The sequence below is a fragment of the Jaculus jaculus genome, chromosome 14 (genome assembly GCF_020740685.1).
Source record: "Jaculus jaculus isolate mJacJac1 chromosome 14, mJacJac1.mat.Y.cur, whole genome shotgun sequence".
In the NCBI taxonomy this organism is placed as follows: Eukaryota; Metazoa; Chordata; class Mammalia; order Rodentia; family Dipodidae; genus Jaculus; species Jaculus jaculus.
The window spans coordinates 31,844,506-31,851,641 of record NC_059115.1 but is presented as its reverse complement, the minus strand read 5'-3'; the positions used below and the strand labels follow the sequence as shown (position 1 = coordinate 31,851,641).

General features: G+C 43.1%; 1 pseudogene; it reads right to left on the bottom strand.

Annotated features, from left to right (window-relative positions):
* Positions 1–1,192: 1,192 nt before the first annotated feature.
* Positions 1,193–6,539, bottom strand: LOC123454864 (annotated as a pseudogene).
* Between the last annotated feature and the right edge of the window lie 597 nt (positions 6,540–7,136).

The following is a 7,136-nucleotide window of genomic DNA, read 5'->3' as shown; positions in this document are numbered from 1 at the left end:
TGTCTACAATGCCTTTCTTTTGGGGTATGATAATACCCTTCTATAAGATAATTTGGTGAGGTAAAGACAGGCAGTGATTGCAGAATGTGATCTCCTGACTCTCACTCTAACCAAAACCTTAACACCTAACCTTCATCCCAAAACTCCTAAACTCAATCTGACTCTGACTCCAATCCTGACCCTGACACAGACACTGACCCTAATCCTAAACCTGGCCTTGACACTAGCCACAAACCTCTAACTCCAAACTAACACTAAAAATAGTAGTGTGTTATGTTACAGAATAATCTCACCAATTAGCAGATGAAAATGATGTTCTGAGAGGAAAAGTATTATATGTTAGATCCAGTATTTTGGGTGGTACACAGTGCTACTGATAACCATTCCTTTATTTTTCTTTCTTTATTTTTTTTAGCCCAGGCTAACCTGGAATTCAGTATATGGTCTCAGGCTAGTCTTGAACTTACTTCGATCCTCCTACCTCTACCTCCTGAGTGTTGGCATTAAAGACATGCCCCACCATGGCTAGACAAATGGTATCTCTTTTTCAAAAACAATTATTTTATTCTACTTTAGATAATTTCCTAGGTATCATGCAGAAGAATCCTTATTGTCTGTAAAATAAAGTTCTTCAAAGATAAAGACTAGTTGAAAGTATATTTTATATATTTGTCATTATTTGAAAATTATTCAATAATTTTTAGGGTTCTTTTGGAATGAAATAATGATAAAAGGCATACTATATTCATGTTATCAAAATATATTTACTTGTCAGGGTTTTATTTATTTATTTATTTATTTATTTGAGAGCGACAGACATAGAGAGAAAGACAGATAGAGGAAGAGAGAGAATGGGCGCGCCAGGGCTTCCAGCCTCTGCAAATGAACTCCAGACGCATGTGCCCCCTTGTGCATCTGGCTAACGTGGGACCTGGGGAACCGAGCCTCGAACCAGGGTCCTTAGGCTTCACAGGCAAGCGCTTAACCGCTAAGCCATCTCTCCAGCCCTTGTCAGGGTTTTATTTTCCTAGTAGGGTCTCACTCTAGCCACGGCTGACCTGGAATTCACTATGTAGTCTCAGGGTTATCTCTTACTCAGTGTGATCCTCCTACCTCTGCCTCCCAAGTGATGAGATTTAAAGGGGTGTACCACCATACCCAGCCAGAAGTCAGTTTTAATCCTTGCTCATGTTCAAAGTATAACCACTTTGATAAGACCAAAGATATTAGCAGCCACTAATTTTTGATTCACACTTAAGTGGAAGTAAAGAGGCTCCATTGATTGCATATCCCCCAGTGTAGACAACATAAGAGCCACAATGCACACCACTCCCAGAAAGATAGTAAACTAGATCCTTAAGAGACAAGGTTTCTTTTCCCTTTTATTGTTATTTTGCAATTGGGAGAAGAGTGGCAATAACCTCTTTCCTTCTCTGGCTTTCCTCAGCAACTTAGAGGTGGAATTAATCCACTATACCAGAGTGACAGAATAAAACATCTATATGATGAATCACAAAATTCTCACAACAGTGAGGTTTTGCTGCACCTGCAGCATCAATGACAACATATTTATTTGGAGTGCTACACAAAACTTTGAACCTTAAGACCAATTCATAGGGATTATACAGAGTCAACACTCATGTCTTGACTGCTCATTGGCATAAAATATTAGCTCTGTGGTACACACAAAAATACCATAATTTCCTGGTCTGTAGAGATGGCTTAGCAGTTAAGGCACATGCCTGCAAAGACTAAGGACCCAGGTTCGATTCTCCAGGTCCCAAGTAAGCCAGATGCACATGGTGGCATATGCATCTGGAGTTCATTTGCAGTGGCTAGAGGTCCTGGCCTGCCCATTCTCACTCTTTCTTTCTCTCTCTCTCTCACCCATCCCTTTCTCTGTCTCTAATAAGTAAATAAATAAAATAAATCTTAAAAAAACCTAATTTCCTTCTGGTTGACTTTCTTTTTGTTGCATTTGCACAAAATTTCCCTTGTTGTAGCTTCTGTCTTTACAGCTTCAAATCTATTTTGAATTTTCCTAGATTCAGTTTAAAGAAGCTCACAAACAGGAATAAAGGAGGTTCAGCAGTTAAAATCACTTGCTTATAAATCCTGATGGCATGGGTTGATTCCCCAGTGCCCACAAAAAGCCAGATGCACATAGTGATACATGCATGTGGGGTTCACTTGCAGTGGCAAAAGACCATGGAGTGCCCATACTTACTAACCTTCCTTTCTTCTTTTCTCCCTCTCCTTTTTTTCTCTCTCTCCCTCTCTCTTTATCCTGGCAAAAATATTATATATTTTTTTAAAGCTCCAAAACATTTTGGCAGTCTTGGCAACACCTGGGCCTCAGAAAGCCCATAACAATATCTCTAAAATAATGCAGGAAGAATGGGATCAGAAGACAAAATTTAAGATTTTAACATACTTGGCACAAGGTTGGTGATATATAGGAAAATCAGAACCATGCTCAGAATCAAAATTGTCATAATGGAAATAATAAGTGAAAACCTCTACACATGGTCAAGTTGAAAAAAAACCCAGAAAGTAGAATAAGAGCTTTTCAACTGTTCAACATAAGTATGTCTACATCTAAGAATTTCTTCAGATGAACGGTAAGAATAAACTGATGAGGGGCTGGGGGACAGCTCAGTTGGTAATGTGCATGCTTTGTAAGCATGAGGACCTGAGTTTGATCAATGGAACTCATGTAGAAGAAGAAGAAGAAGGAGGAGGAGGAGGAAGAGGAGGAGGAGGAGGAGGAGGAGGAGGAGAAGAAGAAGGAGAAGAAGAATAAGAAGAAGAAGAAGAAGAAGAAGAAAAAGAAGAAGAAGAAGAAGAAGAAGAGGAGAAGGAGGAGGAGGAGGAGGAGGAAGAGGAGGAGGAGGAGGAGGAGGAGGAAAGACAACAAGAACAAGCAGAAGAAGCAGAACAAGAGCAAGATTAAATGGCCAGAGAGATGGCTTAGTGGTTAAGCTCTTGCCTGTGAAGTCTAAGGATCCCAGGTTAAAGCTTGATTCCCCAGGACCCACATTAGCTAGATGCACAAAAGGGTACAAGCATCTGGAGTTCATTTGCAGTGGCTCAGAGACCCTGGTGCACCCATTCTCTCTCTCTATCTCTATCTCATTGTCACTCTCAAATAAGTAAAAATGAACAAAAAAATTAAAAATAAATTTAAAAACAGATAGACATGGAGGTGAGTACTTGAGTCCCAGTTCTGGGATCCCAGAGACAGAAAAGTCCATGATCTGTGAGAGACTGCATCCCAAAGAAAGAACAAAAAGAACCACGGTGCTTGTGGAACAATACTTGAGGTTGTCCTCTGGCCCACACATGCATGTACACATATGCATGCATGCCCACATATATGTGCATCCACACATGCAATGAACAAGTGAAAAGCCACCTTCACAACTTTGGTGCTAGGGTTAGCAGTTCAGGGCCAAGATTCAAGAAGTGAGAGAGAAGACAACTGAAAGGATAGTGCATAAATTATTTTTTAGACATAATGAAGTATGATTTGTCCTTAGGTGTAAAGATCACTGATGGTATGAAAAATACAAGTTCTCTCACATCCTACAGCATGGTGTTAAAATTCAAAACCTTCACCTGTCTACAACACCTTTTCTCACATTTCCTGCTCAGTCTGCCTCCGCAACTACAATGGTTAAACAAAACAAAACAAAACAAAACAAAACAAAACAAAACAAAACAGAACAAAAAAACTAAAGGAAAGAAGTGAAATTATCAGACAGAATTAAGGCCTCCAAGCAGAGAGGATGGCAGTTTCCATGCTGCAAAATTTTGGGTGCCTTGCTATGTGAGGGAAGGGATGGCAGACAAGTGGCTAAAATGGGATGCAGTGGGATATTGAAGTTGGAAGACACTGGCATGGCTAGAATCCACAGGCCTCATGGGTTGGTTACTGGTGGAATTTGGAAGGTTTTTGTCTGAAGGCAGATACACTTCTTTGAGTTTATTCAAATTTTCTAATTGTGACTCAGTATGAAGGATGTTTAGGTATTCTAGGATTTTGTCCGTAGCACTCAGATCATCTGATTTATTGAGGTATACTACTTCATAGGATGGGGTCTCTCTCTCTCTCTCTCTCTCTCTCTCTCTCTCTCTCTCTCTTTCTCTCTGTATTTTTCTGTTTTGGTTTTTTGAGGTAGAGTTTCACTCTGGCCCAGACTGATCTGAAATTCACTATATAGTTTCAGGGTGGCCTTGAATTCATGGCGATCCTCCTACCTCTGCCTCCCATGTGCTGGAATTAAAGGCGTATGCCACCACGCCTGGGCTATTTTTTATTTCAGATTAAACTGAGTGTTTGGAAATAAATGGAAAATTTGGGAATTTTTTCTGATAACAAACTTTCATGTTTCCTGATTTCTCAACTTGATTTCTCTCTAAGGTTACTTTCTTTTTTTCCTACTGCAAGATTTAAGTTAGGATCGCAGTCAGGATCGCATCACTGACAGAAATCACCCACCCAGAGCAGCTTGTGGGAAAAAAAAAAGAGGTTTATTTTGGCTTACAGGCTCAAGGGGGTAGCTCCATGATGGCAGGGAAAATGATGGCATGAGCAGAGACTAGACATCACCCCTGGCCAACATAAAGTGGACAATAGCAACAGGAGAATGTGCAAAAACCACTGGCAGAGACAGGTGTGGGGGCACAAACCTTTAATCCCAGCACTCTGGAGGCAGAGGTAGGAGGATTGCGGTGATTTCGAGGCCAGCATGAGACCACACAGTGAATTCCAGATCAGCCTGGAGTGGAGTGAGACCCTATCTCAAAAACAAAAACAAAAACAAAATAAAATAAAATAAAACCACTAGCAGAGATCAAACAGTGCCCATATATGAACATGTAAACAAAAAGAAAAGGCGGGGGGGGGGGTGAGAGGGCTGGAGAATTGGCTCCATGGTGAATGGTGCTTGCCTACAAAGCTGGGTTCAATTTCCCAGTTCCCACAATACAGGCATCTGTACAAAATGATGCATGCATTTGGAGTGAACTTGCAGTGCCTGGAGGTCTCTCTCTCATCACTCTTAAACAAACAAATAAATAAATAAATAAATAAGTATAGAATTTAAAAGAAAAAGTTAGAGACTCCCTCACTTACAGTTGTGAGCCTACTGGAATGGTGATGTCTCAAATGGGAGGGATCAGGGCGCAGAGGGTGTGTTCCTCTGGGCATAAGACAGCTCCAAAAGCATCCGTTAGTTGGCTGGAGGAGGAGGGCCTCCACGAGCACCAAGCCAGCTTAAAGACCTGGGAGGGCCTGCCTCACATATCAAACATTCAGAGATTGGACAATTGTTGAGAATGTTTGCGCCCACTCCTATTCACTGCTCACTTACTTTGTCACTGGTGAGGATTAGGTGTCACCTCTTCTGAAACATGCAGGGATGCTGCTCCAGGGTTCTAGAGAGAGCCTGACAACACCAAGGCTTCTAAGGAGCGGTGTTTTCTTTCCACCTAATGACAGAGGCGGTAGGACTCTTTCTTGCGGGTTGAACGCCACTCCCATAGCTTCTTGAATTCCTTCTTGGCTTGTCTGGAAAAGGAATTGATGTGCTGAGTTCTATCAGAATGAAATTGTGAAGTACACATGAGAGATGCTGGCCAAGGAGGCCCTCCCTTTCAGAAACCTGTGTTTAGGACAATTTCCTCTGCCCCTCCCCCCATGCCAACTGGGGAAACAAAGTAGTTTCCTTCTTTAACTAGGGGAGAGAACATGAGAGATCGAGAAGAGAAATGGACAGATACAGGCAATGTGCACACAGGGCACCCTAGCACACACAGCACCCCCTTGTGTCTCTGGCTCGAGTGTGTCCCTGTGGTGGTTCGGTTAGAGTCAAAGTCTCTAACTGCTGAGGCATCTCCTGATTGCCACGCCTCCCACGGCAATTTTCCTTTTCCTCTTCGTTCTCCAGCAAGGCTTGAGTTCTAGTAGACGCTGACCTGGGATTCAGGATGTAGCCACAGGGCGGCGGCAATGTCATGTTCAACCCCTTATCTCTGCTGGCAGTACCAGTGCCTGCCATGACCTCAAGCTCCCTGTGCTTATGATCTTCCACTGCTCTGATCATTGAAAATCGAAGACTCAACGAAAACTATGCAAGATGGGTCAAAGCTTACAAACATGCCTAAATCTTTGTCCTTCACAGGGATATCCTAGAAAGAAAGATGTAGGTGACTTCCACTTGACCCAAAGACATTGCTTTCTGGCAAGTAAAGATATCATTCCAGTGCAATACACAAGCACCTATTTGGAAAACTGCAGACGCTGGTTTGCGGTGTCGTCTTCAAGCTCATCAATAAAGCCTGCTCTTTTTCTTCCATGCCGCATGGGAATTTCTCATGATTTTGAGGAGCATGGAAGGCCACAGCAAATTCCAACTGTGTTCACAGTGGACGGTGTGTTATGTAGTTAACGTGTTTCCCCAGATATCTGGGAACGAGACTCAGTGAACCAGGGGCACGTCCATGATTATCCACTACTTACGCTTCTGCTCCTTCATCCCACCTGCATCCATTGTAGGCTCAGGATGGTTCTCGAGAGCCTGCGAGTGGCTACCCAAACCCTCAGAATACACGTTGGGACCCTGCCACTCCTAATTCTTTCTGGCCTGCCTTCAGCAATATTGCCCTGGGCCGAGAAGGTATAAAGAATGTAGACACTTGCCTATGTGTTGGACATTACTCCTATTTTCGGGAGACTCCTGTGTGTCTACTGCCTCAAACAGACGTCAGTCCTCCTGCTAGAAAGGGCCTCAGGACTCACTGGCAGGTCCGCACTTCACCTGGGAGCTCTGCAAGCCCATGCAGATGTCACCACTTGAGTCGCATGTGTGTCAGGGGCCAAATTTCCCGGGGGCACGGAGATTTCCTGCATCTTCAGGGCCTTCTCTCTGACCTAAAAGCTCCTGATTCTCTAACCTAGGGGAGGGCAAATGCTGTCCCCCTAGGTTAGAGATTCGGCTCTCTTCAGAAAAGGGGTCAGATTTATATGATTCACAAAGATGGCCCAGCCATGGCCATGGGCCAACCCGAGTCGTTCTGTCTAAAATTGAGCAATTTAGGCAGGTTCACTCCCTCACGTACAAGTTGTGAGCCTA